Source organism: Apodemus sylvaticus, chromosome 7 (assembly GCF_947179515.1).
Source record: "Apodemus sylvaticus chromosome 7, mApoSyl1.1, whole genome shotgun sequence".
NCBI classification, from domain to species: domain Eukaryota; kingdom Metazoa; phylum Chordata; class Mammalia; order Rodentia; family Muridae; genus Apodemus; species Apodemus sylvaticus.
The window spans coordinates 43,183,190-43,193,272 of NC_067478.1; the positions used below are offsets into that span (position 1 = coordinate 43,183,190).

The 10,083-nt window shown below is 39.7% G+C and overlaps 1 non-coding gene across 1 annotated transcript; it reads left to right on the top strand.

Annotated features, from left to right (window-relative positions):
* Positions 1-4,165: 4,165 nt before the first annotated feature.
* Positions 4,166-4,272, top strand: LOC127690444 (U6 spliceosomal RNA). Its single transcript, XR_007979132.1, has one exon. It is a non-coding gene; the product is annotated as a U6 spliceosomal RNA (small nuclear RNA).
* Positions 4,273-10,083: the final 5,811 nt, after the last annotated feature.

Here is a 10,083-nt window from a genome sequence, read left to right on the forward strand (position 1 = left end):
CATGGATGCCTTAGCACAAGTCTCATGATTTGCATATGGACTTCCTTCCCTACTAGCAATAATTCTGCATAGAATGCTTGGGAAGGCCTTTATAAAACACAAAGGATGAAATGTTTCTGTCTATGTACTTAATGTCAGAGAGTCACGGATGTGACCATATCACAGTAGGGTTATAAATTCTCAGGAATCTTAAGCTGTGCTTTCTCAGTGGTCTTCTTGTCACATATCACACATGCCAAGTTCATGGGACTTTGTGTTCAGATCTCCTGGACCTGGACTTGACTCATCTGACAAAAAAAAAATCCAAAACAAAATAAACAAACAAAATACTAAAAACATTCAACCACAAACAGCCCAACACTCCAACCCAATCATCGTCTTTAATCCTTTTCTCTCCTGATCCAAACTTTACAGCTCTATGTAGCAGGGGTTTTGTCTCCAAGCTTGTATAGTGCCAATGAGATTGATCAGTGGAAGGCCATGGAGATATTAGTTCTCTTCCAACACTATAAACCCATACTTCATCTCTATAGTCCCTACACTTAGAGAATGTCTGACCATGTACTAGGTATGCAAAAAATGCCAGATGAATGTTATAGCTGTGGGTCTGGACAGCTGTGACTGTGGAATTTACTTTTATAGGAAGGATGTTTGCGAGTCATTACTGACCTCTAAGAGAATGGTACACGCAAACAATGCTTCCTGAAAGGAGTTAGAATCATAGGCATTGGAAATTTCTCAGCAGTGGCCTGAAAAAAAGTTGGGGTTGGAATGAGGAGTTATAGGACTGTGGCTTTGGGTTATCCACAGATCTAGTTTTGTTTGTTTTATTGTTTGTTTTGCTTTGCTTTTTGTTTTTTGATTCTCTAGGTAACTTGCTTCAAATATGTTTATAGTAGGCATAATGTGCCCACTGCAGAGATACTAGGGACATTGAAAAGATAACTGTCAACCCATTTAAAGAGATAAATATTAAAATCTCACACTTTAATTCTCATGAAGTCTTTCATAGATTTCATGCTATTATAGTCTTAATTTTGACACTTACAAAGATCATTCTTCAAGAGGTGACACATAGGCTGGTTTTGCTTTCTTTTTCCAGGTCAGTCAAATCCATATCCAGGAAACAGTAGGCACAAAGTGACAAGAACTACAGCAAGGCATGTGTGGTAGGTGACAGCTCACAAAAACTTCTGTCACAAAAATAAGGTCACATTTCTCTCTCTTTTTTTTTCACCTTTTTTAAAAGTGGAAAACCTGACTATTTCTTATTTTTATGAACTAATCTCAAGCCCCACCCCCACTCCTTTTACTTCTTTTAAATACAATCGCAATTGGGATGTGCAGAGGCCCTGGAAATGGTGGCAGAATGATAGAGAGGGGTCAGCACTTGCTGGAGGCACATCAGTAGACGAGGGATAAGCCTCTCTGCATGCCTAGATCACCCTCATTGCTCACCTCACTGGTCTAGGATATTGTGTTCTCTCAAGTCTTCCAGGGCTGGAAACTTGCTTATCTTTAGTGAAAGCTAGGCAGAGTTTCAAATGTTACATTGTGGAGAACATTACTCTTCTTGTCACCAAGGAGGAAAGAGAGATGTCGCTTTATATCCAGAGTCTGGCACTGTCAGCCTTTTGGAACTTGCGTCCCATAGTCTCTCTGGCCTTGGCCTGCAGAAGGCAGGGTTGCTGTGTAGTCCAAGGAGGTGCAAAAACAAACATGGGCAGAACCCCAGAGACTAGACTGCAAGAAACGTTCTGAAAGTTATACAGTTGAAATACTGCTTCCGGCTGTCCCTTTCTTTATACTAGGATTAAGTTGAGCTCAAAGAGACTTCCAAGAGACCAGGCAACAATGGCATCATCTATTCCAGAACATGACAGGTTGCTATGCTAAGGAGGTAATCCCAATCCCAATCCTTTTCTCTACTCACTGCTACACCCTTTAACATGTCTTTATGTGTGCATTTGAAGACACATAGTTGCTGATGGTGGGGGAGAGAGCAGTGTTTCATAATCTTCCCTTTCTGTAGCCTAGAGCCTCCTGCATTGTCAAAATAAATGTCACCCATAGTCCTGGGATAAGGGAGGTACCAAAGAATGAAGGTCATCTTAGCTGTGACACACAACATTGGGGATATAGAACCTGAAGATGCCACCTCATGATGCCAGGCAAGAACTTCAGTGGAGTGGTAGGGAAACCAACCCACCCACAAAACCTTCTACCTAAAATCTATCCTTTCTTCAAGAAATACAGGCACAGGAGCTGGAGCATAAACTGAGGGAAAGGCCAACCAATGACTTGCCCAACTTGAGACCCATCCCATTGGTAAACACCAATCCCTGACACTATTAAAAGTACACTGTTATGCTTGCAGACTAGCATGGCTGGCTTCTGAGAGGCTCCACCCAGCAGCTGACTCAGACAGATACATACACCCACAGCGAAACAGTAGATGGAGCTTGGGGATTCTTATGGAATAGATTGTGGGGCCCTAAAAGGATAGAAACTCCACAGGAAGACCAACAGAGTCAACTCACCTAGGGACTCTCAGACACTGAATCACCAACCAAAGAGCATGCATGCACTAGCTAGATCTAGGCTTCCCTGCACACATGCAGCAGATGTGCAGCTTGGTCTTTATGTGAGTCCCGAACAATTGCAGCAGGGGCTATCCCAAAAGCTGTTGCCTCTCTGTGGGATATGCTTTTCTAGCTGGACTTCCTTGTCTGGCTTCAATGGGAGAGGATGTTCCTAGCCCCAACTTAAGTGTCATTGGGTCAGCATCCATAAATTGCTTAGATTAAAGCACACACCATCTTCCATGTTCATGCTACCATTCTAGGTTTTTAGTATTTGGTTTGGTTTTGAGACAAAAGTCTCTGCATCCTGCATTTTCATTTTTAATATAGTAGTTGTTGCCTGAAGCTTATATTGATGTTTTCTTGGTGTTCAGGTGAGTGGGCATGGGAGAATGTATTTTCAAATAGTGCTAAGGTATGACTCACATGTTTGTATCATTAAGTGTACTCAATAAAATCCCCTAAACCTCAGCTCAGCTGTCTTTTATTAGGGTCTGATTCCTCAGTTCTGAAGCAACACTTGACAGTTGCTGCTCTTGGAGACTGAGACCATTTCCACACGTGGACTTGAGAGTCAGGCCCTGGGAGGGAAAGAGGCTAATTTGATCAGAAACTGTGGAGCCCCTCTAAAACTGTATAAACATGGGCAGAGGCATTTCTTAAAGTTCATGCCAGAAGAAAGGCAACATTTTTGTGAGGTCTGTGGAATCTTTGCCCGATTTCAAAGCCTTCATTCAGATTTAGGAATTCACACTGAGCTGCAGTTCATCCAATGCCAGCTGACGCTCAGAGGAATATTCGGCAAAATTAAATATTTTTGCTAATGCTGGTGTTCCTCAGCTCTTTGAAAATATTTCTAATAAAGGAAAATGTCAAAGCGTGTCAAGAGCAACACCTTATGAGATTCAATCATTAAAGTCTTAAGCCACATAATGAAACTCACAACCTTCTCCTCGGTAACTTTCATCACCCTGAGTTAGTCAATCATTTTGAACAAATTCCAGTAGCTAGCTTTGTCCTTTGTCTACAGATAAAAATGTAGCAGGTGTAAATTTTAAGATTCTTCAAATTTCATTTCAAATCTTGCCCAGACACAATTTATTTTCTTTTAAAACTTCTCTTAAAAGGAACTATAGTATTGCATTATAATGGCAGATATTAAGAAAGGAGATACCTTTATGTGCATTTACATACATGTTACATGTGAATTTACATGCATTATATATACACGAAGTACTGAAATATATTTTGAGATGGAGTTTTGCTTTTCAAATGGGCTTATGTACCATTCTCCATGTGGTTCAGGCTGGTTTTGAACCAACAACAGTTTTCCGCTCTCAATTTCTTGTTATAGGCATACCTGACCACACCCCAGGCAGTTGTATTTTTAGCACAAAAAGGCATCATGAGTGCCTTCACACTTATGAGTCATAAATGTTCTCAATGAAAACTTGCGTTGTGGAAAAATGAGATGTTTTATGTGCAGTTATTATTTTCATTTTACAGTTGTGAGGTCTGAGGCATGGAGAAGTTTAAGTAATCAAGAATTATAGGCAGAGGAGTGAGGCAAGAAGACCGGGCTTGTGCTTGCTTCGGCAGCACATATACTAAAATTGGAACGATACAGAGAAGATTAGCATGGCCCCTGCGCAAGGATGACACGCAAATTCGTGAAGCGTTCCATATTTTTCAAAAGGTGAATCATGGTATGCACTCACTAATAAGTGGATATTAACCTAGAAAACTGGAATACCCAAAACATAATCCACACATCAAATGAGGTACAAGAAGAAAGGAGGAGTGGCCCCTGGTTCTGGAAAGACTCAGTGAAACAGTATTCAGCAAAACCAGAACGGGGAAGTGGGAAGGGGTGGGTGGGAGGACAGGGGAAGAGAAGGGGGCTTGCGGGACTTTCGGGGAGTGGGGGGGCTAGAAAAGGGGAAATCATTTGAAATGTAAATAAATTATATCGAATAATAAAAAAAAAAAAAGAAGACCGGGCTTAAGTTTGGGAATATATCATTTATATGTCTAGATATTTTTATTGGCTTTAGTGATGTGTTATCATAATGTATATTTACATGAACTTGGATAGTTTATGTAAATGACATACCATTCCTGTTGATGTCTTTTAAAAAAATATTGAAAATAATTTTCTTTCTTTTTTGTTAATTGAAAATAGATTTTTCTCTTATACAATATATCCTGAGCACACTTCCCCCTTCATCCACTTCTAGCTCTCTTCTATCTCCCATATCCCCCAGATCCACACCTCTTCATTTCCCTTCAGAAAGAAGTAGGCCTCCAAGAGTCAAAAAACAAACACAATTAAACAAGATACAATGAAGCAAGGCAAAGACTTCACATTGAGGCTGGACAAGCCAACTCAACAGAAAGAAATGAGTCCTAGGAACAGGCAAACAAGTCAGAGACATCTCTGCTCTCACCTTTCACTGTTCGGATTTCCACAAAAAGGCGAAGCTAAACAACCATAACATATACATATGGGTAGACATATGCAGACCCACCCGGAGCTTGCTGCTTTAGCCTCAGTGGGGCCATATGAGCCTCTGCTTAGTTGATTTAGTGGGTCATGTTCTCCTGGCGTCCTCCATCCCCTCTGACTCCGTTAATCTTTTCTTCTCTCTTCTGCAGGAATCCCTGAACTCTAAGGGTAGGGACCTAGTGGAGACATCCAATTTAGAATTTCTTTCTCAAAGCCTCAAATTAAACCAAACATTGGTTGGGTACTCCACAAGTTCTGTACCACCATTGCCCCAGCACATTTTGCATGCAGGACAGATTGTAGGTAGAAAAATTTGTGACCAGGTTGGTGTTAAGGTTTCTTTTTCTGTAACCTGCAGAATAACTTCCTGCATCAAAGAGACTAGAACATAGGTGTGAAGGCTCTAATGGTGGTGGTGGTGGTGGTGGTGGTGGTGATGTGTGTGTGTGTGTGTGTGTGTGTGTGTGTATGTGTGTCCCTTTGGTTTTGCTGATGTGAGATTATTTATTTCTGTCTTTTTATGGGTAGAGTTAGCCTCATTATGTTGAAGTTTTCCTTCTAGGACCTTCTATAGGGATGCTTTTGTAGATAGGTATTGTTTAAATTTGACCTTATTATGGGATACTTTTTTTTTTCTCTATCTATGGTTGTTGACAGTTTTGCTGGGAATAGTAGTTTGGACTGCCGTATTTCTCTTAGAGTCTGCAACACATCTGTCCAAGTTTTTATAGTCTCCATTGAGAAGCCAGGTGTCATTCTAGTAGCTTTGCCTTTATATGCTACTTGACCTATTTCCTTGCAGCGTTTTCATATTCTTTCTTTGTTATCTATGCTTAATGTTTTGATTATTATGTGGTGAGGGGACTTTCTTTTCTGGTCCATTTGTTGTTCTGTAAGCTTCTTGTGTTTTTATCCTGATGCCTGCTGATCTGGATGCAGAACTTTCAGCTACCTCTCGAACACCATGTCTGCCTGTGCGGCCATGCTTCTGCCATGATGATGATGATGATAGACTAACACACTGAATGTAGTCCAACCCCAGTTAAATGCTTTTCTTTCAAAGAATTGCCATGGTCATGGTGTCTCATCACAGCAATAAAACCCTGGCAGACGCCTTTGGAGAAAACTGATTTTTGCTTTGCAAGTGGATGTTAACTGAAGACAGCTTCTGGGTTAGGGTTGAAAGCTTGTGTCCATTTCCTCCTCTTAGCATTGGAGCCTATATGTCTTGAACTTGTGCAGTTCCTATGTATGCTGCCATTCACTATGACTTCTTGATGCCAAAAAGTGCATCGAAAGGTGCAGTTAACAAGAAAGTTTATGAAGCTGCTGCAAGTGTTTTTTTTTATTAATCTGTATTAAAAATAAGTAGGAGTAATGACAACAAGGAATAGTGCAGCAAACATACTGACCACTAACCTGGCCATGTATCATTATCACCCACTGTGTATTATGAATAACTGCAAGTGATGTATTTTTCTATGTCTAGTAATGTGGTAGGCTTGTCTACACTAGCATCATGAGTGTGTGTGAAATACAGGACCTTAAGACAGCATGGTGGCCATGATGCCACTGAACAATAGCACTTTTTAACCACCAGGATGAGCTTCAGGGATGACTAACTTGAGTGTGGTCTACCATTGACTGAAATGTTTTGTGGTACACATTAGTACCAGATAAAAAGCTTTTGGTTGCTGGTACAAATTTATGTATTCTTGCTCTTATTTAATTTAATTTAATTATTTAATTTAAATAATTTAATTAATTTTCAAAATATTTTAGTCTGGAATTTTTGTGAAAATATTCTAGAAAAATAATTTTCAAACTTTTCTTGGACATCTGTGATTCCCTGTCATATTTCCTTGGTAATTTCAAGCTCTAACCATCTCTATAACCTAACTTCCACACTATTGCAATTTCTCCCAGGAAATCAAAAGCTATGTGGTTAAAAACTGCTAGTATCTTTACCTGAGTTAAGGCTGTCACTCCAGACTGTACTTTGTGATTCAACATAATAAAATATATATAAACACATAAACAAAAATAAAATGGGCAATTCTCTTCACAACTTAGGTTAAGTATCAAGATAATTACTAAATTCACTTCCTTCACTCTTGGGTGTTTAATGCTCCCTGTGCTGGACACACACACCCCTCTTGTGCCAATGTGGTGATTATGGTCATAGGAAATTCTTGTGTGACTATTTAGATTGTCATCTAACTAGTTTTATTTTTCATAGAATCCCACTATTATCTGGAAAAAGACCTGATTACCAAAATGTGGACTTTAATACTTTGTTACACACTTTCTCAAAATATGAAAAGTGAACCTATCTCAAGAAAAATAACAAAAATAGCTATTACCAGTGTCAAAATTCACATTTAAAAAAAAGGTCATGAAGTTTGAAAACTAGCACCTGTCACCATAAGCTCAAAAGGTATCTAGATCTTAAGACCTTGTAGTGATGCTGGAGCCTCAGATCTTTATGAACCTTTTGGATATTATAAGGGAACAAGAATAAATGACAAATGTATATAGTCTTATTAAAATACTTCTCAGTAAAAGATTCATTTAAAACATAGACCAATAGACCAGTAGATTTTAAAATAAGTGTACAAAGCTTTATTAAAGGTAATTCAAATTCCTCATTGTAACCAATCCTATAGAGGAGACCACTTGTTGGGCTCTGATAAATGATAGCACCTCATCCACAATTCCCTGAGAAAAACTTCCATTTACATCAAGTAGAGAAAACATGACACATCTGAGAACAATGGATGAGTTATAGATTAGAGAATCCAACCTTGATTATTAATCCAGATGCTCTAGGGATCTGTAAATATGTCAAATAATGCTTGACTCCTGATTTGTGTTTTTGTTTTATTTTTTAAAGCAAGTAGAAATATGCCTAAGTTCTTGTACAGTGAACTTCAGCAGATAGTTCAAGTGACCTTTGACCTTTTGTGTTTTGATCATTTGAAAGACTATAAAGAATTCCAGCCCCCAGTTTGCAAACTGAAGGGACCAAGCAGAGTTTATCTGTTCCCATAGCCTGCTGAGTAGAAGATACAGGTTCCTGTAAGAGGACAATGGAATGATGATTGTAACAAGGCATGCTGGGGCAGATCAGGGCCAGCCAGCAAGTGAGGTAGATTGTCTAGGTCTTATTCCAGTTGGGTAAGAACACTTTTCTTCAAGAGACTTTTCAAGCAACAGGACTGGCTTGTCCTCTCTTTAAAGACATTTTGTCTTTTATCAAATTATAGCCTGGAAAACACACTGTGTGTTTAGTCTCAGAAGGCAGCCTGAGCTGTTTGTTAAATGCCAGATCTCAGATTTGTGGCTGTTCCTCAAAAATAACTACATGACACCGGCAATTAAATTTATGTATCATTTTGATTATTTATACTTTAGTGAATCAAAGGCAGAAAATGAGGATCTGTAGCAGAGCACCTCATCAGCACCTCATCATAACAAAGCCCTTTGCAATCCCTGACTCACTAAGTTGGATAGAAGGCATAGTCTTCCCATTAATTACTCTGGAGGCACCATCATCTAGGCCTGCTCCCATCCCCCATCCCATCTTCTCCCTGCTGGGGTCTGGGACTTCAGTGTCACAAGCATTTCTCTGGAGACATAGACGGTGCCACATTCAGCCTCCACTGGTTGGACTCTTCTTCCTTTTATACACCAAGCTGTGGATCATTCCAAATTAGAGCCATCTGAGTCCTGCCTCCCAGCGAATGACAATATTAAATGCAGATATGGTATCTCATTGAGTCAGGACAGAGCGCTGGCTTCTTTGTGGAAGATGGCTGTGCAGGTGGGATCTCCTCCTTCACAGGTCTTACTGCTCTGGGTGCATCTACTTTCATTCATGGGATGGACAGTCCTTGAGTTATATCTTGCTGAGCCAAAAGTAAAAGATAATCCTTCTAGTTTGCCTGAATAGTGGCAGGAAATTGCATGTTAGAGGGGACAGTAAACTCAATATCCTCTGTGTTTCCTTCACAGCTAATATTGGGGACTCCTAGATTTTTTTGGCTCAGTAAGTAAAAAGATAAATGACGGAAAGGATTAACAAAAGCAACTGGTGTGTGTGTGCGTGTGCGTGTGGTGCGTGTGTGTGTGTGTGTGTGTGTGTGTGTGTGTGTGTGTGTCTGTGTTGCTTCCCTATGTTCAAGAGGAATGCCTAAGCAGGAAGCTAGGCTTCCGTTCACTCTGTGTGAGACAGTTAATGACTCTGCTCACAGCTTGTCTCTCTGAATCCTTAGAGCACACTGCAGTTCCCTGAACATGGGAAAGTACAGGGTAAGTACATGATATATTGAAGCCAAGTTTAAGAGACCAGTCAAGTGTTTAGGAGACTTTCTGTGTAATTGACCAATGATCTGGTCAAATGTATAAACTGTGGATTAAAACAAAATAACTTAGGGGCTGAGAGATGGCTGTGTGTAAGAGCGCATCCTGTGCTTGAAGAGGACCCACTTTGATCCCTAGGACCCATAAGAGGTGTGTTATGTAATCCTGTAACCTCAGCTCCAGGAGGATCCAATGTGTCTCACCTCCCAGGTACCTGCACTTACACACACACACACACACACACACACACACACACACACAGCACACAAATGCATATTTAAAATAGTACAAATAAATCTTTAGAAAACATAAGAAGGATTTGTAAAATTAAGAACATTTGTTTCTAAATTGGATGGGAGAGAACTGAGGTTAATTTGATCAGAATGCATTGTATGCATGTCTGAGATTCTCAATAAAAAAGAGAGAGAAAGAAAGAACTATGATAGAGTTGGAGCTAGAAAAAAAACTTTGTCTATAGATCTTTGTTATTGAAATATAAAACTATATGTTTTATGTTTATATATATATATAGACATAGTCCTTTGAGGTTATGTGTTATGAAGGACACTGGCAGATGAGAGGGAAATAAAAGAAAACCATGGTTGGATTCTCCTGAGAGTTTGTACTTGTGAG